Source organism: Cyprinodon tularosa, unplaced genomic scaffold (assembly GCF_016077235.1).
Source record: "Cyprinodon tularosa strain WSP-4 unplaced genomic scaffold, ASM1607723v1 ctg177, whole genome shotgun sequence".
Lineage (NCBI taxonomy): Eukaryota > Metazoa > Chordata > Actinopteri > Cyprinodontiformes > Cyprinodontidae > Cyprinodon > Cyprinodon tularosa.
Genome location: NW_024038589.1, coordinates 305870 through 329844, shown reverse-complemented (window position 1 = coordinate 329844; position 23975 = coordinate 305870). Strand labels below are relative to the sequence as shown.

The 23975-nt window shown below is 38.0% G+C and overlaps 1 protein-coding gene across 2 annotated transcripts in view; it reads right to left on the bottom strand.

The window, feature by feature from the left end:
• The window catches only part of nav3 (neuron navigator 3), a 379763-nt gene that overhangs the window by 221178 nt on the left and 134610 nt on the right, over positions 1 to 23975 (bottom strand). The window lies entirely within an intron of this gene.

Sequence of the window (23975 nt, the reverse complement as noted above, 5' to 3'; positions counted from 1 at the left end):
AGGCAGCATTGGGACATATGGACCATATACTGTACTGTTCATATTGCAGTGGGTGTCATATAAATAGGAAATGGGTCTTGTTTTTAAATAAATTCCTTGTAAGTAAAGATTTATGTAGAAAAGTTTGCATCTGGTTCAGGTTAGAGAGGATGAGGGAAGTTCTGGAATCAGAGGGGCGCAGTGTGGAGTCAGGGCAAACCGGAACTTTTAGAGGCGGGATTGTCCAATAAAATCAGTAGGAAAATAAAGGAAAACAATACACAGGCTCTCAATGTTTCCTCAAACATTGCAACACTGGAACTATTCTTTAACAAACCCGGGCTTTAGATCATTCGCTTACTGCAGAAAGTCTACATAATTTTACCTATACAAACAGCACCATCAAAGTTTAGGATGTAAAGTTCCTCCAGGGAACCTGTTAAGAATGGACTCATTATATTCAATCTGGCTGCCTCTTCTGCTTCATACAGGTTGAATGTTTTTGCTGGGCTTTGCCCTCCTCCACCCAGAATAGAACCAGCAAGTTCAACATGTTTTTAATCAGGCACCAGGGGCTATCATGACAGGTCTAAAACAACAGAACACCATGTGAAAGACTGGCACCGATCCAGCCTGGGCTCCAGCTCCTGCTGAGGGCTAAGCTGCAGCAACAGAAGCCTGCTTCCCCTGACACCCTGGACCCATTAGGACACCTGTGTCTTATAAGGTTCTGGTGAGCTGAACTGAAGCAATCCAGCAAAGAAAGCTTGCTAAGAAAACCTTATACTTTACATGGTTTAAGAGGAAATGTCTTTGTGCTGGACAGAACTCAGAGAAAACCTGCAGGTAACAGAACTTCTGCTGTAATACATTTGTGCAAGATCCTCATTTAACAGTAGCAAAGGTTCCAAAGTAAATACCCTTTATTCCTGCAAACCAAACCAAGGAGGTCAGTGAATTAATGTTTGACTATTAGGGAAAAGGACCTCTCTAAAAATAGTTCCAGTGTCAACTATGTCATGGTTAAAATATTTGGAGAAAAACAAGGAAATAATGTTGTTAAAAGGAAACAAAACCTATTTTAGGCTTAACTACTCAGCACTTTTAGGTCTTTCAAATATTTCCATCAAATAATAAATGTAACTACACTTATGTTTAGCCAATTTAAGGCAAATTCAGTGACAGAATAGGTTTTATCTTGGTCCTCATATGGGTATTATTCTTTAAACCACCAAAATAAAATGCTGGATTTGAGGAAATTAAAACCAGATAACAGCTTGTTTCTTCTCCCTTCTGATGCTTGAAATTCAGCATAAAGACTTCCTTACATCTAGAGACTTAGACTTCCTTTATTGTCATTGCACAAAAAACACAAGGCGAGTCTTGACAACGAAATGTCGATTACTTGGCTACCAGTGTAACAGAGCTAAGACCTTATTCATGCACAATAAATATGTTTTCTATAAGTAAGAGCTATCTATATACAGGGTAAGAGCATATATATACATATATATTGCACTGGGTTATTGAAGAAGTAACATCATTAAATATATATTGCACTGAGTTATTGAATATGGCACTGAAAGTGAAACATTAAATTGAAGACAAAACTAAACTAAGGTGCGTGTATTGTCCATGTCCATGGGTGGGAGGAGATGCTTAAATGCACTGACTAATGGTCACTTCCTGGTTTCCTCTCTATATTTATAAAGAATGAGCAGGTGTACCTAATAAAGATGCTGTTGAGTGCAATAATTGCTTATAAGTTTTACCCTGATAAAAAACAAAACTGTCTAACACTGAAGCTCTTTGTCCTACTAAGCAGGGAGAAAAGCTGTCCTAAGAACTAGCAGTGGCATTTGGTGTCACTCAGATTTTCCATCTCTCTGGGGACGCTGCTGCAGAGTGAGTTTCAGCTGCTAAAGTTAAACAATGATGCAACTATTAAAGCACTGATGCTCTATCCTACTTTTTAGCACAAACCAGATTTTTGTCTTCATCAGCATGGCACCCAGACCAGGTAGACCCTCTCAACTCAACTCTAAGAATAACTGATATCCTCAAATTAAAGAAATCTTTAAAACTGATTTGAAGATTGGTGGAAAAAAAAAAAAAAACAGGCATGCAGGAGATACTGTTAGTGAATGTACAAAACATGTCACTCAACAGGTTTCTGACTCATGTAAAACGTTTCCGACAATGATTACAATGTCAGGAAATATTTTCTTTGTATCTTCCGCTTAACACCAATTTGTTACTAATCTTATCATTGTTTATTTCCTACCCACTAAAGCCTCCAGTCATCTGGCTGGTTTTGCTAAAACATTTCTCCCTGTTAAAAGAAGCCTAGGCGGAAGTTCAACTGAAGTAACTGAATTACTCACCATCATCCGCCTCTGACAGGCCAATCAGCTTTGAAACACACCTCCAAGCCCAATCAGCATCCACATTTCATCTTAAAAGGTCTTTAAATCCCCAACTCAGTCTGCTACTCAGCCAAAGTGCAGGGAGTGGTTGCGCTATTTCTGACTTGATTCAGATGAGCCTGATTAAACCCACCTCCATCCCCTTCTCCACCATTGAAGCTAAAGCTTTTCCATGGTGCTTCTTCAACCTCGTCCCTATCAGAGTGTCATTCCTCCTGGACTCTTACTCTTACTGCGTTCCCCTGCTAGAAGACAGCCATGTTGAGCCTGTTTCTTCTCAAAGGGGAGTTTTTCCTCTCCACTTTCGCTTCATGCTTGCTCAACATGGACAGGTTCACGCAACCTGCGTTTATCCGAGCAGGACTTCCATCTTTCCAGGTCGCTGAGGGAAGCACTAGTATCAGCTCACACTGTTAGGGTTTGGTTGAGGTTTTTTAGCACCCAAATGCAGAGGCGGTTAGGCAGAGGGGAGTTCTTTTAGTTTTAATGGAGTTCTCAACAGGTAATAGAGGCAGGAATCCAAAAAAACCAAACACAAAAATCCAAACAAACCAGAACCATGGAGTCATCAGTGAAAACATGGACAAGTAACCAACACTGAGGAACTGCACAGGGAGAGTATTTATGGCTGACTGAACAAAGACAGGACTAACGAGCTGATTGGGAGCAGGTGTGAACAGAGGCTTCTAGAAAGGAGCAAGGGAAAAGGAGACCAACACAAGAGGGCAACAGGGGGCAACAAAGAAAAGCATAACAACTCAAATATATCCAGAAAACACAACAAAATAGGAATCAAACCAATAAAACTAGAAAACATATAGACCAATAGAGCTCAAGCACATCGTCTCTCCAACCAGCAGTCTATGGACTGAACATACTTCATCTATCTCCACTTCACCACCAGTTTCAGGCCTGGGGGGAAACATCCCTGTTCTTAAAATTATGCAAAATTCAGCGTTAATGTTTCCTGCCCAGCGCTGAGTGCCAAAGAATAAAGTAGTTGTACTAATAAAGTTCCTTTGTCTTTTTCTGTGTATGTTTTTCAGATTGAGCTGGAATCAACTCTCTCCACTGCCCATGTGCTTGTTCAAGATGAGTGATTTACATACATTGACATTTCATTTACTGTCATTTTTATCTATATGATTTATGTGTATGTTTAAAGTGTTGTCTACATTGGATAGATTTCCGCTTGAATGAACTGAACTGGAAAAAGCGAAAGGATTTAACTTGTGTATATTTAGACTGGAATGAATGCTACAAACTGCCTTTAGGAGACATTTGTTGTAAACTAGCACAATGCAAATTAAAAACTGAATTAAACTGAAGAGAAAATAGAAGAATTAATCAAAACCATATGGATGCACTCCTTACAGAAGTATGAGAGTATCATTTATCGCCATAGTTCAAATAATTTTCTTCTGTCTTCTTGCATCACATTATTGCTTATGAGCTTCTGGGTGGATAATTATTGCTCACTAATTACACATGAGTGTTTTCTACATTAGGCAATGGTAATACTAAGCAAAATAACATTCAGAACTATTACAGCTGCAAGCATTACAGGGTATGCAAAGCACTATCTGACTGGATAGACTATCTTTGAACTCAATTAGATCTAAGTCAGGGCTTTGATTGGGTTATACTAACAAATGAGAGTGGTTAGAACTTAATATCATTGTGGTTCTGGTTGGACATTTAAGATCCTGGAAGATGAACTTCCATCCAAATTGCATCTATTCATAGATTCCTGCCTGTATTTTACTTCATCCAGCTACCAATCATCTCTGCCCAATTTCCTCTGCTGAAAATAAAGCATACCCTACTGTCAATGATGAATGATGGCTGTCTAATAGTTTTCTTTCTGAGCTAAAAGGTTCACTAATGTTCTTATCTGAGCAAACCCTTTTCTTGTATATGTTAGATATATCTATAAAGGCCATCATTCATTAAACTTTTAGCAGATTCTCCTGCCTGAGCTTTGGTTCTCTGCAGCTCCCCCAGAGCTCTCCTCGTAAAGCATCATTGGGATTTGTTGTCATAGTGGCCCGTTTTCGCCATAGGCCAGTGTTTCCCAACCTTTTTAGACTTGTGTATGTCTTACCATCAGTACCCTTCTCAGTCAAAAGTATTGATAATTGTCCAAAAGAATGTACAATAACTGATTATAAAACAAAAACTATTTTACTAAATCTCTTAACCTGAGCATTTAATTTTTATGTATTTTATTCTTTCCATCTCCACTAAAAAAACAACATACGGTAAGTATGTTGCCTGGAAGTTATTGAGGAATCGAAATAAATACGAAATAAATACAGTATAAAAACCTGTATTTATAAAACTGGAGCTCCTCTGAATAACCCCCTTATAAATACATTTAAACTTGATGAATTGGGAACAAAATATGGGACAAAAATTATAGTCTGACTGACTTAATGATCTTTACTTTGTTTTCATCAAGACACCTGAGCTGCTTTGATGAGCTTCAACAGCTCAGTATGAAAAACAGCAGATACAGGGCTCTTCTTTACTTCCTGGATGTTCCTCTGCCTTGTTTTGGTGAACTCAAACATATAAGAAAAACTTACTTTTTGGTTGATAAAAGCTTATTCAATTTTTCAATTTGGACCTCACAAAGCAAAACTGATCAGAGCCCTATTTTACTATTTACCTATATAACTAATATTTTCATGTACACCTTGCAATGAACTCGCGGACCACTACAGTAAGTGGTAAAGCGGACATTCAGATTCAGCCTTGGTATTCATGATCACTGCAATTTAGATTTATTTATTTAATTGACAGGGACATTGTGCATTACTAAGCATTCCTGCAAATGCACCAGAATTAGCCAAAAGGCTATTTTTCATCTGCTGTCCCTGGACAGATCCTAATATTGTCTACCAAATACAAACAACTTAAACCATTGAAGTCGTTGAGCTCTTCAGAAAAATGTTTGCGCTGAATTTCAAAAATAAATGGCTCTAAAGAGAAATGCTTGCCACATTATTTAAAAAAACATAATGTTTTGGAATAATCTAATAGGTAATCTATATTTATTCCAAAAAAGTTAAAAAACAATCCGCTGGACTTTATTTCCAAGTTTGAAAATGTTTCGCTTCCCATCCAGGAAGCTTTTTCAATTTAAAATAAAATTTTATGTTTTGTATAAAATTTTGCACTTTCGATGGACACATTTAGAAACAGTTCTAGAGGTGTAAAAACTTTTGCAATGTGATGTATCAGGTACAAGAAACCTGATGCTTGCTTTTCGAAACATAATAAAAACAATTTTGATCAGAATTACAAGAATTACAATTACATGTTTCATTTCTTCATAAAAAATTTCCTAAGTTTGAATTTATCAATTATATTTATTCATGTATGTTTTTTTGTGTGGTTTACTGAAAAACCTGTTAGTAAATCCAATGGCTTTTTTATTCAGACGTGTTGTTTGATGTAAATTCAGCTGGAATAGCAGCAGTAGTGTTTGTCCTGCCATGTGTTTATTATCTGTTGCAGTTAAAAGGGTGTGTTGTTTGGAAAGCAGCTCTGACTGATGGATGTGTTCATATAAAAGATAGGACCCGGGGGTCATATGACGTCAGCCCCGACGCTGTACGCTGACTGTGAAAACAAACACGTTGGGGTGCCTAAGATAAGGAGGGTCGAACCCTAAATACCATCCCAGCCATGCGTACAAACACTCTCACCAACACTCTGCTGTCTCCCAGGGGGCGAAGCACCTGGTTCTGCTATAATGTTATCAGCCAGCCACACATCAGGCGGTGTGGAAAACTAAACAAGCAGCCACACGCACAACAGAAATGTGCCTCAACATAAAGAACGAACACATGGAGATCGAAGCCATGCATCATTAGACTACATCAAGCTGCAGTTTAGTGCTTAGGAGTGTGTACTCACTTTCAGGGGCCACACATCCATGCAGGCGAAAAACAAACAACGGAAAACACTCAAGAATTGTGGAAAAATTCTGCTCACTTAAAAGATTTAAATGTTCATTTCTTAAATGACTTCAGTTCTAAGCTAAGCACCATGTATTGAAGTAATAATCATCAACTTTTTGATTTTTACAACCACATTTTTTAATTCCATTCCAACAATTTAAAGTCCTTCAATTAAAGAGTGGAATTAATTTTATTTCATTATAGTTGCAAGCAAATAACATGTTTTGTAAAGGGGGAAAAAAAGAAATTAAACTGATTAAGAATTAAATAAAAAAAGAATTCTCAAGATTATTTGCCAACTTTATTTTATTGACAGATTTTATATATTTTTTTAATATTTTTTTATATTGAGTTTTACAAATTGCATTCCTTTTTTTATTGCATTTTACAGATGATATTCTCTTCATTTCACTCCTGACCAGGAAAATGTTGGTGCTAATGGTCATAGAGACCAATAGAAATATGATTTCACTCCTCACTCCACCTGGAAGCCACAAGTGAAGAAATAATAAATAAATAAAAAAATATATATTATCTAAGAAAGCAGCAAAGTTACTGGATATATTTTTTTCCTCCTCTGAAGAGCATAAAATATCTCACTGTTGCCCCTCCACCACATATTGCTGCACTCACAATCAACCAGCAGAATAAGACGTCTAGATTTCCAGAGTGAAACACGATGGTAGCGGTATTATGCTGTTGGTTGTTTACATTTAGCAGAGACAAGGAAACTGGTTCTACTCAGAGGTGTTTGAAAATATTTCAACTCAAAGAAAGAACCCAGGCAGTCATGGTGTGGACCCTAGAAGGGCCCCACTGCCTGATTTATCTTAAATTAGGTGTGTTGCAACTTTTATTAAAAGTATGATTAATTATTGCCTTATTACTTTTAATGCAATCAATTAAAATATGTATAATCTCATTTGAAACATCAGCATGATAAAACTGCTACTTAGCCTATATATAAAGCAACTTTTAATTTAAAACATGTCAATAATGCTCACTGACTCCTATTGCAGCAACCAAGCCTGCTCTTTTCTGTCCGTTTTTATGTCTTTTTAAAATGTTTCAATGAACAAAGTCTTTGAGGCTTCAGACGAGGGAGTCAGCACTTTTGTGGGAAGGTGGAATTTAAAAAATGCCCCGCTTCATGACTGTAGTAATAAACAAGACATTAAGTGGAACTTTGCCTGACTGCAGCCAGCTAAAAGCTCTTACAATGAATCAAAGGAGGTATGTGGATGGACCCTAGCAGCAGGATTTCCCCAGCACGCCGACTAGGACAATTCAAGCTCTTCCTGTTCCTCCGGCTCTAATACATTTGAACTCCAGCGTGGCCTGTGTAAATTTCCTCTTCTTTCTTCTCAACTTTTTACTGCAAGTGGCTCATTTTATCCTCCGTGCCCCCCAAAGGTGGAAACCCATTCATCCCATTCAGCTTTTTGAACTTGCACACTTGAAGACTTTACTTTCCAGCTCCCTCATACTTTTGCTTTTTCTCTCCAGCTATATTATTATTACAGTTTAGTGAACCGTTCCTGTAATATCATCATCACCATCGCCTGGGTCTGAGTTTACACTTAAATTTAAGTCAAGTTGCGCAGAGATCATTAGCGTAGTTTTTAATTTCCCTCCTCTTGTTAGAGGAGTGAACATTATACAAATCACATAGATACTGCACAAACCCAAAGTGAGTAAACATTATATTTTATTCTGAGTACCATAATCAGTTTAAAAAGTCAACTCTAAAAAAATCTGGTTATTTTTTAAATGAGTAACGTCTTGTTTTATAAGGACTCTTTAGTCATTTCTCATGAAGTTGGAGGGAAATCAAATATTGATTCTAATTTTAAAAAACCTAATCAAACACACTTTAATGCTCTCTAGCAACTAGTTTAACATACAAATCTGCCTAATTTAGCAACTAAATACAAAAATTTAAACCTGCATAGGAGGTAAATAAAAAAAAAACAAAAAACTTTATCTAGCATCTGCTCCACTGCGAAAACACCAGTAATGTAAAGAAATGAATTCTACCAATCAAAAACTAATGGGTGTTTACCTCTGTACAATACCTGATGCCTGGTATTTATAGTATTTATTACTTTTTATTGGAAATATAGGACCTATTCTATACATGTGAGAAAGAAGACAACAAACCCAAAATGACTATGTATCTGAGTTCGTAGGTATAAATCATATCTGTCTATAACCATGACATCCGTTCCCCCTGTGATTTGCTCCAGTCATCCAACAGCTAAGCTGAAATTCAAAGTTTCATCCACCCGTGAAAGCCTGAGTCCTCTCAGAGGCTTGGATTTCACAGCTGGAAATGATAAAAAAATGCTGCATATGTCTTTTCCCTCTTAAAACAAACAGCAGGGGGGTCGTAGAGACGCACTAAATTCGGAGTGAGACCAAGGGTGTGTGGGAGAGACGTAGAAGAACAGTTCAGTTCCTCTATTATGTTGCACATGTGAACATACTGGGACTGTGTTTGACTGACAGCACTGCAACATTTCAGCAACAAGGCAAGTAGGAGTCAGACTACGTTCTACACCAATTGCTTTCGGTCACGTTACGTCAAAGCTGCGGTAGTCTCCAAAACCAATGAAGGTGTTTCCTATTCCAGAGTGATGGCCCCATCCTTTTTCAGAATTATGAAAGACAAGAGATACCAACCACAAACTCAACTGCATCATAACAGCAGGCTTTCCATAACAAATAGAAAACCAGGAAAAATTAAATAAAACCAGACAAACCAAGAGAGGAAAAAGTGTCTCTATCAAAGCCGAAAGCAAGATCTCAACAGAATACGTAAACATTTTCTTCAAATACATAAATGATTGAAATTAGTGGTTAAAAACATAAAAACAAGATAATGTCAAGCAGCAGCAGCAGTTTGAATGGAGCAACAGATGCTGTGAGTAACAAAACACCGACTGTTTTAGGCTGATCTTAACTGAACTGATAGAGTAACGAATCAGTTAGATAATAATTTGAGGCACATTGTTCTGCATGTCCTCCCTAAGCTTCCACACTCATGATATTAATTAATAGGAGATTAAAAGGATTTCTGAACTGCAGTTATGTGAATCAGGTGTGTTGAAGCAGCGAAACATCTAAAACAATCAGAACCAATCAAGACCAACCCAACAGTACTTTTCTCAAAAATTATTCTACACTTACATCATCATAGATCATAGGGATGATCAAGAAGAAAACTGTGGATAAAATACTGTTAAATCCTCAGCTCCCTTTGCAACTTCAATCCACATGTAATCCAACAATCTATCCAGTCTCATCTGAGTTTGAGTCGCACTCCTTTCAAGACAAAAAGGGAAACCTGCTGATGCCTCTGCACAGGAAGTTGTTGGAGCTTGTTCTGGGTGATGCCAACAAGTTCCCAATCTAGAAAAGATGGGTATTGTACCTAAAGCTAGTTCTTGGTCTCTTACCTTGACAGAAAATATCTAAAGATGCAAGGTAAGGATTTGTCCTGATTACAGGACCAGACTATCTGAAGTAATTTATGAGTTGTTTCTCAGGACAAGCTGAGTTGGGACAGTATATAGTACAAGTAAAATCAAAATATGGAGGAAGCTGATCTTGACATCCTTTTTTGCCGGCAGTGTTACATAGCTACCAGAGGTAACCAAGAGAAAACATGTTTATTTTTGTAACATCATTCCTATTCAATATAGTTCAAGGATCTCATCATCTGTGTAGTTCCAGTGTCAGGTCTGCTGGAAGTTAGTTGAGGACCTAAATGCGGAGATGAGGAGACAGAGATGTGTTCTTGCAGATTAAACTTAATTGCAGTTGGCAATAGAAGAACAAATTCGGGAACAATAAAACAGAAACCAAAACCAGGAGAGGCTAGTGATTAAACACATATGAGGAGCAAAGTAATGAAGCAGATCCAGAAATGATGAACTACAGAGGAGATGTATATATGGGAGACAGAACAAAGAATGGGCTAATCAGCTGATAGGGAGCAGGTGTGGATAGCAGCAACTAGAAGGGAGATAGAGGAAAGGAGAAACAGGGGGCAATAGATGGTAACTGTTAAAATTAAAACACTGTTTAAATATAACACAAATAGAAAAAGAAACCAACGATCAACAAAACACAGAATGACATAAATCAAATTGAATATGAAAACTCAAAAAGGACCTTAAACGATGTCCACAAAGGGCAGAATCATGACATTCAGGTTCCATTTTGATTTGATGCTATTTTTTACCAGACATACAAGTAGAACCTCAGAGTGGATCTAATGCAATAAAGACACCTAAGCTTTACATAAACCACAGTTCATAGAGTAAACTACAACAGTGTTTCTACATTTTTAACTCTAGCCAAATGATTGAGAATCTATTTTGACTAAATAGCTAAATCCTTGTTAATATCAATATAGAGTGTTGGCATTTTTAGTCTTAAACCAGCTGTAAATCAAGAAAGCGTGTTGTTTTCTCATCTGACTAACACACACTGGTATCATCTGTGGCTGGCCTGAGGTTGTGTTGTCTGGCCCTCAGCATTGAGGCTCATATAATGGTTGCTTTTATGTCGTCTGAGAACAGCGCCTGATTAAAGAAGAGGAGAGTAAAAAAGCTGACATTCTGCCTTCAGCCATACCTCCGGAAGGTGGCATCCTGCCAGCAGAACCAGATGGGAATCTGCTACTATAAATATGAGACTGTTAGCTTGTATATATATACAGTAAACACAAAAATGTGTAAGCTAACGTGAAAAGGGCCACTAAACTGTACTATAACATGCACATTGTAAACATCAGGTGGAGCTGACTGAACTCACTGAACGTCTCACTATTTTAATTCCCATTCAACAGTATGAACTTGTCAACACACTATCAAAGAACACAAGTGAGAGGAAGAAGACGCAGGGTCATAATGTGACCCCTAATACTGCTCTATCATGGCAGAGGTGGGGATGAACTCCAGGCCCATGACCTTGTTTGTGCGTGATAGGCAGGTGTTGGCAGAAGGAGTTGCTCTCCTCGGACACAAACCTGTTGACCTAGCATGTTTTTTGACTTGTTGCAGGTTGAAACAGCCAGATGCCTCAAAATTCATGACTGCTTCTCTTTTCGTCCATTGAATCTGGGTTTTGTGAAAACAGCAGCATTAGTTGGCAGTTTATGACCTTTACTATGTGACTAGATAAAAAAAATGTATAAGACCTTAAATGTTTGCTTGTCATTGGCAGACAGCCTCTTTCCCAATTACAATATCGGGTTAACACATGTTTTTCAAACATGGGTCGATCCGCTAATAATCAGCATTTGGCTCCCTTCCCATTGGCAAAAAAGCTGTGTTTAACCCCTTGCTGGCAAGCTGCATGGTCTCAGTCTCACCAGATCTTTTTTGTCTCGTGACACCATCACGCTGGTTTGATAATGTTACCAGTGCGACAGAAATCAGGAAAGTAAACAATGGGGAGCAATATTTAAGGAAGCCAGGGCATAGTAAGTGTGCTTTATTGTTTTGCTCTTTTAGCTGTCCAAATCAGTGCTATGCCATGTTTATTGAATGTAAACAGAGTAGTTTCGGCGACTGATGCAGTTTGTTGACGTCCAGACGTTGCGTTAAATGGTATCACGTAATTTAGCGGGTCAACCCTGCTCTGGTGTTCCCACAGCATGCCGACCAGGTCCGAGGAGATTTTAACATGGGTCACTTGCCGAGTCTTTTGACCAAAGTAGACACACTAAAAGTGGATTGTTTCTAAGTTTAAATGGTTTTTTTGGTCAGAGGGAATGGAGTATATATCTCTATTACCTCTAACTTCCACTTAGTCAAATTATATCACTATATTCAAGGAACACAAGTGTAAAAATAGAAATACACAATGTGAGCAAGGTTGCAGAACAACAACATGGCACAAAGCAATTGGTGTGTAAAAAGTGTAAGCATGAAGTGCAGGTCATTTCTATCACAATAATGACAGAAAAAGAGAGGTTGGATGGTTGAATGATAAACCTAAGGAATTAAAAAATCTATTGCAGGAGGAAAACTTCATTGTTTTTCTCAGAAAGTACAGGTCTCAGTTATTGTGGATGATCCAAAGTTGTTCAAGTGTCATGAGAGATAAATCTTTCAATAACTTCTCTGATCTTCTGAGTGGACACAGAAAAAAATCTGAACATGGAGGTACCAAAGAGATCCTTGAATCACGTCTCTCGACTACTTTCAATGTAAGCTCCTCTCAAAAGCTTGTATCTGAGATCTCATTCTTTCGGTAAAAGATAAGACTCCCTGTGCTACCACACCTGCCCCATCCTTACATCACTTCTGAAGAAAACATCTAAATATTTGAACTGCGCTAAGCAATGTGAAGAATTACAACCTAAAGCCAAATGTCTTGTATCAGTAGTCTTAGTTCTAAGTAGATAACATTTAATTTTACTTAACTGCAGTTGTTTTTGCTGTCAGTCCTAATTGCAGAGGATTTGTCTTTGTACCGTCCAACATTCAGTGGTTCTGCTTGTGTTCTGGTGTACTGTTCACTGTTGAGTAAGGATAGATTTATGGCTTGTTACAGCAACTGTTTGAAAGCTCCATCTAGATGCTTAATAAGTCTTTCAGAGAGTTTGTTGTGTTGTTAATAGGCAGCTGCTGACAGTCTCAGAGATTTACTGTCAGCTTTTAGATTTATGCTTTTCATGGAACTGGTTTCACTCAGCTGTATATGTCTGCAGGTTAATTAGCCTCTTTTTTCACAAAGCTGTATAACTTCAAACACAAAATGGGCCATCTGAGTTATTACCTGATTCAACTTGTTTCAGATCTTTGGCTCAAACATAAATAAATTGCGTTAATCTTATTTTGGAGATTCAATGTTTGATTTTATAGGTAAACTACTTTGTGTCCCCAATCAGAACTTGAATCAGAGGACTGCAACTGCAGAATGATCTATCAGCTAGCACAGTGTTGGCAGTGGCCATGCATGGTTTGCAAATCTTTAACCAGTGTTAGCAAGAAGGAAACCGATCCTCATTTGAACTGCATGAATGTCGAAGTTTCCCTCAAGTGAAAAGGCAGGTGAATGACTAACCAGGAAAGATGGACTGACAATCTCCTCTCTTTGAGTCACAGAATGAGCAGGTTGCAAACACCCGATCTAAACAGAGCAGGGAACAAACCAGTTATCAAAGTTATTTACTCTCAGTTCAGTCACATGATTGATTTGTTAGAACAACTCATTTAATAGTAATATCTGTGAGGAATATTTACAACATTTTTAAATCCTAACCAGCAGGAATAAAAGCAGTTCTGATTGGAAAAGTGAGTTTTAAGTGGTTTCACTCACAACCCCATCAAAGACCGAAAAACGTTGTTCCACATTGGGCCAACGATGCTATCCAGATTTTTGGTTTGGATAAGATAGACCGTTACTAATTGTTAATTCTAACATTTCCTTGATTCACGGGACACTTTGATGAGTTGCACTATAATCAGAACTCATATTCCGCTGCTTAAAAAAGAATAAAATAATCTCAAACATGTCTTAGATGTATTCCCAGAAGGTCTTGGAAATAGCTTATTAGCTTGATTAAGTCATGCGTAGCTTTGGTTTATAAAAGCAAGTCATTTTCTTTGCATTCAGCTCTATTCCAAAAACACAGCTGCTGTTTGCTCTCAGACTGTCCAAGCACGCTTCTGAATGTCTTCTACATGCCTCACAATAATGACTTTGTTGCTTGTGTAGGAAAACCCAAAATGACAATGTTTCTCTTAAATTAGCTACTGGAGGCCAGTAATTAGTCTCAAGCAAGCAATTTTAGTGGCATTAAATCGTTGTCTGAACTCTGCGGTGGGGTTGCAATGAAGCGGCAGCAGTGAGGAGGCAATGGGGGCAAAAAATGAGGTATGCAGCAGCAAAACTAATTGGTATTCAATTTCTTACAGTTTTATCCTTAAATCAATTTCTTTGTTTATCTTTATGGAATTGCAGGGCCTCTTTTTTGTGAAGGTCAAGCTCTCTCACTGGTACAACATTGTAAATCAAACATCCTTTGCCCCCATACTTTCCTTTTCTTGTGGCAGTGGGAGAAATGAGAAGCAAAGAGTAAGTTGCAGAGCTGCCAACAACTTCTAATTCCTTCCTACTTCCCTTATTGGCTCCATGCCTCAGGACACACAGAAACTGTAGAAACAGAAGTTGCCAGATCTTTTGGTTTGGCTCAGACTTTAGAGCTTGTTTGTGTTTTTATGTTGTTGGGGTAATTTTTTTTCTTCTTTCAAGGAGTGACCTATCAGATTGTTCAGTGAACTCGCGGAAATCTATCGTCAGGTTGTGATTAGCAAAGGCAGCTCTACGGACGTTAACAGATTCTAGTCCAGTTTTCATTCTTTATCAAAAAAACACACACACACACAAGCACATGCACAGCCTCGTAACCCACCTGAAGGAAAACAAATATAAGTAATGATTCACAGGAAGCTACAATAAAGTATGGCAACTCAACTTACAGCAAGCATGGATTCTGGTAAACTGCTACTACATCAGAAAGGGTGAATTAAACAAACAAGTGTAAGACAAACCAGATGTAGCCATGTGATTTTGTCATTTTGTGGATCAAAACACATTGACATTTCAGTGACATACCTGTAAACAAGACATTTTATACTCATTAACATTAAATTGTACATGTATTCATCATCTTCTTTTTATCTGGGGCTGGGTTCACAGTCTCAGAGTTCTAAACTACTTCTCAAGCAAATATGGGGGATTGCATGGCTAGCCAAGAGACATGGTCCCTCCAAAATGTCCTTTATTCTGTCTTTATTCTGCTTTAGTTAAAAAATAACAGTACTTAGACCCTTTAAACCTGAATTACACTATACTATGATGATGGGCAGCTGCCATGAAGACACAGAGCAAGCGACAAAGTACAAGAAGCAGAATTTGCAGTGCTTTTTTGAAAGGTAATATTGGCAATTGCCCAAATTGTACAAATGAAGTCGGAGATGTCAGACGGATGGCAGTTTTAAATCAGTGAAAACAAGATAGCCGGAAACCAGCACTCCAACAAAATAAATTTCTGCAATATAGGGCTGTTTTCTGACCGATCTAAATGTTTACGGGAATGATGAAAAGAGTTGGAGTTGGTTTTATACCGTAAAAAAGCAGGGCAGCGTAAATACCCAGCAGTCACATGACATGCACATCCTTTATACTCTTGATTTTGGCACCTATGCCAGGCCATACATGCCATGAACCAAACCAACATGATTTTAAGTTGGGATATCAATGCAGAATGTCACCTTAAGTGAGGCTTAGCAAATAAAAAAAGCCACTTTAGATGTGCCTGGTACCTAAACAGCAAAGATATTTAATTAGCTTATGTTTCTTAGTGATTGTACAACTACACAGTCATCATTATAAACATAATACCTACATCTAGGAAAACACAGCGTGTCTAAAGTAATGAACAAGTTAACAAACTCTGGAATTTTCCAGATTCTGAAAATAAGTTAAAATGCTCTGAAAAAAGCCAAACTAAGGCTACAGGAGAGGCTAATGGCCATCCAGTCAGACACCTTCTACGGCTCCCCCTCACCACCACAAGCACATTTGCCAATTAAGTTTTTTCATCTCTCTGCTTCATGTCTGAGGAGACAGATCATGTCTGCCAAGGCCTCCAAAGAACAGTCAGAGAAGGAAATGCTTCTCTTTGGGTGTCACTTCATCATCAGTGTGTGGGCACAAGAGCACAGAGCTATAAAAGGCAGAGTGGACAGATATATGCCCTCTACTCCTTTAACACTGCATTTGGTCTAACTGGAAGTTAGAAGAGAGTGTTTGAAGGAGTGTGTGTGTAGCAGAGTAGAGAGTCTCGACATCACACTTGCAGTTCTGTTATAACACAGCAGCCTCTTACCAGTGAACCATAGCACTGACCTACAAGTTCCTGGTAATGGAATGTAGCTCTGGCATGAAAATGCCTGTTAGAGCTAACAGGGTTATAATTTCACCCTTACATAATGTATCTTAGCAATGGTTATTTTATATCAAATTAGATTTACATAACATTTAGCAAATAAGTCGTTTTCAAATGAATTACAACAGGGTTTATATAGGAATGAATAACTCTAACTTAATGCTTTTTAATGCTGTTTTAATGTCACCAACAGGTAACCCGTCGACAGGCTGCAGCCATGTCTCAAATTCCTCGTTTTCCAGCCACTTTAGTTGAAATTGACATTTTCCCCCCATTCTCTAGCTTTTTCTGAACGTACGGCTTTGCGATCAACCGAAAGCAGTTCCACACAAATATATCGTGATATAATATGTTTGGCAAAATTGTTTTTATCAACAATTTTTTTTTTTTAAAGAAAGAATTTTAAATGCCACAATAAACACATTTTATGAATTTAATGCCAATTAAGGACTTAATTAACAAAAAGAATTTTATGACATTTAATGATTTTTAATGACCCGCGGAAACCCTGTACAAGTTACGGTACTTATCAATAATTCTAGGTAATGAAGTTCTGGGCAGATCAAGACTGTTTTTTAACTAGACTGTCTATTTTTATTAGTAAAAAGGACTCATTAAACGGAATGATACATAAGCAGCAAGGCAATGACTATGCTGAATGTTCAGGACTTTCAGGCTCTACAGGTTTGCTTGCTATCTTACTTTTAGTGGGTGGAACAGCACTGCAGCAGCACGGATGGCTTTTGTTTACATGAATGAATAGTTTTGCAAGCAAAGATTAAGAGAACAGATCTTCTATTTTCTCTTCTTATATATTTGTCCAAAAATATTCATATCCTGTAACGTGGAAAATTGCGATTCTATTGGATAGACCTATGCAGAAATGATATGAAGTAGTAAGAAGAAATTATGCAATGCATGAGCCTAAATTCATATACATTCTAGCTAATGTATAGAATACTCTATATGAATATAACCAAAGTGAAACACGTTGGTGGCAGAATCATGCCTAAGACATTGTTGTTGTTTTTTTGCAGCTACTATAGGTCAAAAGGTAAATATGTAAAAGACATTAAAGAAAGGACAGAGGTTAAACTCTCTGGACAAAAGTAAGGATACAGAACAAATTGCAAGACAATTGAAATCATAATCATGACTTAAAATGGACCCAAAAATCTAACAGAATTAAAAGAAACAACTTTTTTCCTCAGAGTTTGATGGTGATGTGACAGGATAGGAAAATGTTTAATAGGCAAGGCTACTTTGATAAGATGATGTACAATTTATTTTGACAGCAATGGTTGTCACGGAGTTAAAGTTCACAACTTCCAACTAACCTTTTAGAAATCAAATAAAAAAGGTGATATAATTTGATCAAAAAAGTAAAATGAGTCCCATTAGTCTGGGAATGCTTAGAATCTAGTGACCAGTCTGTCTTCCAACATTGCTGGTTTATGACCCTCAGTCATTTGTTACAGACTACATAGAAAGAGGTCAGCACTGAGGTTTACCCTCTTCTCAGATGTTTGTTGGGATAAAGAATGAAACCTGCAATAAACCAAGCAAGCACACCAGACATCTCTGTTTTTTCTTTGTTTTCAAGTTGCAGGAAATCCCAGGGAGGGTGTTGGGTATAACTTTGATCTCCACATTTCTGGAGAATTTCCTAAAATGTTCTTAGAAAGCAAAAAGTAGAGCAGTTTGGACGTGTGAGAGTGGCCTGAAGCAGAAACTGGGGATGAAAGGCAGCCAGATCCCTGCAGCTCTTACTTTCCACTCAGACCTGTCTTTTTATACTTATTAGGTAAAGGCAGGACACTGAAGGACAGGAATTTCCACATGTGACGGTTACTGCTGAGTCACTGCTTCACTGCATTAAAACTATAAATAAGTAAGTAAATCAATAATCAATCAGGAAGCTGTAAACTTCTACTTTTAGTAGCCATGTTGAGTTATTATGGTTGTCAGTGAGGAAAAGTCAAACTTTACCTTGTGACAAACACTAGTGAAACACTAGTGGAACTAATTGGTGTCTGCTAGCGCCTGATGATCCAGTGCTTTGGTGCTGAGGTTCATTTTTCCACCCAAACAAACAATGTCAGAGCTGAGAGAGAGCAGTGTGTCCAAATGAAGTTCAGCACTGTACAAGTGTGGCACAGGGACTCAATGAAGGAGAAATGGAGGAAGTCAGTAGTGTAGAAGGAAGGGGTTTCATCTGTGAAAAAGATCTGTTTTATTACACAGATTAAGGCTTTTATAAAGGGTGTGTTTTCTGTGTTTTATCGAAATGTCATCCCTAAATATCATTTGAAATATTTTACAAGCTGAACTAAGTCACATCAAAAGAGAAAGTAAACTACAGGTGCTGGTCATAAAATTAGAATATCATGAAAAAGTAGATTGATTTCAGTAATTCCATTTAAAAAGTGAAACTTGTATATTATATTCATACATTACATACAAACTCATATATTTCAGATGTTTATTTTGTTTAATTTTGATGATTACAAATGACAACAAATGAAAATCTCAAATTCATCATATCAGAAAATTAGAATATTGTGAAAAGGTTCAAAATTGATGGCCCCTGGTGCCACACTCTAATCAGCAAATTAACTCAAACCACCTGCAAAAGCCTTTAAATGGTCTTTCAGTCTAGTTCTATAGGCTACACAATCATGGGGAAGACTGCTGACTTGACAGTTGTCCAAAAGACGACCATCGACACCTTGCACAAGGAGGGCAAGACACAAAAGGTCATCGCTAAAGAGGCTGGCTGTTCACAGAGCTCAGTGTCCAAGCACATTAATAGAGAGGCGAAGGGAAGGAAAAGATGTGGTCGAAAAAAGTGTACAAGCAAGAGAGATAACCGCACCCTGGAGAGGATTGTGAAACAAAACCCATTCAAAAATGTGGGGGAGATTCACAAAGAGTGGACTGCAGCTGGAGTGAGTGCTTCAAGAACCACCACACACAGACGTATGAAAGACATGGGTTTCTGCTGTCGCATTCCTTGTGTCAAGCCACTCTTGAACCACAGACAGCGTCAGAAGCGTCTTGCCTGGGCTAAAGAGAAACAGGACTGGACTGCTGGTGAGTGGTCCAAAGTCATGTTCTCTGATGAAAGTAAATTTTGCATTTCCTTTGGAAATCAAGGTCCCAGAGTCTGGAGGAAAAGAAGAGAGGCACTTCATCCACGTTGCTTGAAGTCCAGTGTAAAGTTTCCACAGTCAGTGATGGTTTGGGGTGCCATGTCATCTGCTGGTGTTGGTCCATTGTGTTTTCTGAGGTCCAGGGTCAACGCAGCCACATACCAGGAAGTTTTAGAGCACTTCATGCTTCCTGCAGCTGACCAACTTTTTGGAGATGCAGATTTCATTTTCCAACAGGACTTGGCACCTGCACACAGTGCCAAAGCTACCAGTACCTGGTTGAAGGACCATGGTATCCCTGTTCTTAATTGGCCAGCAAACTCTCCTGACCTTAACCCCATAGAAAATCTATGGGGTATTGTGAAGAAGAAGATGCAATACACCAGACCCAACAATTCAGAAGAGCTAAAAGCCACTATTAGAGCAACCTGGGCTATCATAACACCTGAGCAGTGCCACAGACTGATCGACTTCATGCCACGCCGCATTGCTGCAGTAATACAGGCCAAAGGAGGCCCAACTAAATACTGAGTGCTGTACATGCTCATACTTTTCATGTTCATACTTTTCAGTTGGCCAACATTTCTATAAATCCTTTGTTTTTATTGGTCTTCAGTAATATTCTAATTTTCTGATATGATGAATTTGAGATTTTCATTTGTTGTCATTTGTAATTATCAAAATTAAACAAAATAAACATCTGAAATATATGAGTTTGTATGTAATGTATGAATATAATATACAAGTTTCACTTTTTAAATGGAATTACTGAAATCAATCTACTTTTTCATGATATTCTAATTTTATGACCAGCACCTGTATTTAGCATTGGTTTAACATTTCAGCTCTATGCTTGAACAGTTTCAGGAGGAACAAGACAAGTCTGTCACTACCCGATCCGTCCTGGAAGCACGATCAGTTCTGCGCATGCGCCATCAGCTTATTTGTGCATGCACATCCAGATATACATTCAGGTCATCCTCGATTTTATTTTGTTAAAAAGACCTAAATGATATTTTCCCTCCCCAAAAATGGTAAACGTACTAAAATAAAATGTGTAATGTATTTCTTGAGACAATAAATGCCTTAAAATCACTTCAGTTTCATCACTCATCTCTGCCCGATCTACACCAGAAATAGGATCCTACAACACTTCCGGTGGCTAACTTTTTTAGCCTTGGATTTAAACATAATTCTAGTCTTTTATGTTTTCATTTCGTTTTAACCTTATGCTATATAGTGCTTAATCTAAAGAAAGAAACAACTAATATGCAGATAAACATGGTTTAATCATATTTTGCCGGACTGCTCTGAGCATGTCCGATGATGACGTCAGAGAAGCAGTTTAACGAAGAAAATGTAAAACATTTTTAAAGATGTGTATTAGCATTCTTTAGTGAGTTAAGGATAGAAATAAGTAGTTTTAGTACCATAATTACTTTATTTATGGACACCCGGATGTATATCTGTTCACGCATGCACAGGACTGATTGTGCTTCCGGGACGAATCGGGTAGTGGGTCTATTCATTTCCCTACCTGCCTTTGTTGATTAAGGACACATTTACACTACCCTCTGAAAACCAATCGTACCGAGTTTCGGACTGAGCTTGGATCAGTTACGGTGCCAAGCTCGGTTCCTTACGACCATTTACATACCACGCTACCATGGTTCCTCGCCTCCTAGTGACGATCTACAGTACTACTGCTCTATAGAGGTAAACAAGCGAATCAACATGGCGGCACCCGTAACATTCAGGAAGCTTGGTTATAATTGGCATATTTCATTGTTTGCAGAGAGTCAGGAGAAGAAGGCAGTCTCTTGTGAATCGGCTTTTGGAAAGTGGATACAACAGACGATAGTCTAACCAGGGCTTACAGACACAAGAAACAACGACAGACGTTGAGGCTTATCACACTGCTAAGCAGAATCATCACTGGAAATCGTGCGGCACGTTAGAGAAGCTAGTATTTTTATTAATGTCTTAAATATCATGATTACGGAGGCTGACTGTAAGGAGATGACGCGATCTGCTAATGCGCTCTTTGTTATCTGAGAACCGAAACAGAACTGAACCGCGCCGAGCCCTACTGATGAGCTAGTACCAAGTTAGAGCAGTTCGGTTGTGTCTGGCATGGTCCAGTTCAGTTTTGCATGCTATAGTCACTCAACAGTTATCTTGGTTACTGTGCTCGGACCGACCTCGATTCGGTTTCAAAAGGGTAGTGTAAATTGGGTTTAAGATACAGTATACATTTAAATATACATGATTAGGGAAGGAAGTTTAAGTTAATATCTTTTCTTTGAATTCAGTAAAATAGTGCTTAAGACTGCATCATATGCATTGGTAAAAGAGTTACATTTACTGATGAAATGAACTAACTACACCACAAAGATATAATGTTTTAAAAAGCAAAGAATAACGTTTTTCTCCTTGATTTAAGAGAGACAACTTCTGTGTCACATTGACAGAAAACACAACCAAATCAAACCATCCCTAGTATAGCCTAGTGAAGTATGGCCATGACATTATTTAAGAGATAAATAAAAGAATAAACTCTAAGCTTCACTTATAAGTACAGAAAGGCTTGAAAACAAAGGGACAAAATAATAAAAAAGGAGCAATAAATAACCGAAAAGTGAAGCACATCAGATGAGGAAGTTCTCTTATTTTTTGGAGGGAAAAAAAACTGCATTTCTTAGCAAATACTAAAGTACTTTGGTGCTGAGTCATGATAAGGTCGGGGTTTATTTTTCAGTGATTTGTAAAAAGGTGTTTGGAAAGATTGAAATGATTGCTGCAAGGGAAAAGCTCTTATAGAAGTGTAGAGCTCCTATCTCTCCATGTTTTATTCAGTACGTGTTATAGACCAGAGTAAACGCAGAGTAAACATTGTGCCACCGATCCTTGTCAAAATCAATGCAATCTGTCTTCGGCATAAATAGCAGCCTGGAATTTTAACGTTGTCGAAGAAAAATGAAGCTCATTGAAAGGTGAATGAACACAGGGCAATACTGTTTCTCTCCATAAATACTGATGAAAAAAGAGCCCCTTATATAAAGGTATCTGATCTAAAACAATTTATTCATTCTAGATCCGTATTGTGTATTAAGAAAAGAATTAGCTTTGTCAACAAAGACGTGTAGAAAAAGTTAAAGGTTTGATCTAAAACAATTTATTCATTCTAGATCCGTATTGTGTATTAAGAAAAGAATTAGCTTTGTCAACAAAGAAGTGTAGAAAAAGCTAAAGGTTTGACTTGCTAGAATTATAAGATAAAAAAGAAAGAACTGCCTATCCTCTTTTAAAGGGACTTTATGACAGCATTTAATGTACATGGAAGAAGAAAAAAAAAAGTGAGTAAATATATTAGTTTCACTAATGATTGTGGGAATGCCATGACCAAGGAGTGGCGGCCTAGTTGTCGGGGCATAGAGCTTGGATTCCTGAGGTTCTGTGTTCAAGCCCCACTCCCACAGACTGCCACTCTGGGTCTCTTAGCAAAGATCTTTAAAGGGCTGGTTATATTGTCCAACAACGGAGGGAAATGAGGGAGAAACAGCTGGGATCCAGGTGGGAAAAGAGTCCCAGTGTTCTCGCGGAGCTCGCTGTTCTAGCTGGTGCAACTTCACGAGTCATTTTCCGCAATGGCGGTCATACAAACAAAACAAGCCGGCGAGGTACCAAACAGGAAATATGCATGAGCGGATGTAGATTTGACCAATCAGAGGCCTACTGTCTGCAGGACTGTCTGCATTCACCTACAATTTTGGAGAGGTGCAGCAGGGGGCGGGGACATCTCTGCGTTTACTGCGACACCTACGCAGACGACCTAGTTTTGAAATAGAAATCAGCCTCAACCCCACACTGCTCCCCTGGTGCCGCACAATGGCAGCCCATTTCTCCCTAAAGAGATGGGTTAAATGCAGAGAGTTAATTCCGTTGCTTTGTACTTGTGACAATGTAATGACGATAAATTTAAGAGTATGTTTAAGAGATAATTTAAGAGTCACTGGTGCTAAACGAAAAGTCTATTTAAAAGTTTTCAACTTAAATGGATCATTCTGGCATGAGGAGAGCTTATTTGAACAAGTTTTCTTTGTTAAAGAAAGAGTTGAAAGATTTCTAGGTAAGAACTCTGTGACCGGCTAGCTGCTAATGCTAAAAAACAGAAATTAAACGCATCTAAACTGTCTCTCACAGACCTATTGAGGAATAAAAAATGTCGGATCATTGCGTATTTCTCCTTTAAACAGGATTAGAGCAAACGGTAATAAAACTTTATTACTTATTTAGTATGCAGGTCACAAAATTGGGCATGGGTAAAAATGCTGAACAAACATGATAATCTGAGGAAAAAGAAAACATTTTGCTGCCTTTATTCAGAGAGTAATATTGGTCCCCTTAAGAAAAGGATGAAAAGAGTTGAAAAAAAATATGCTAAGAATTTAGAGCAATTACCAAACAACAGGGTCTTAAT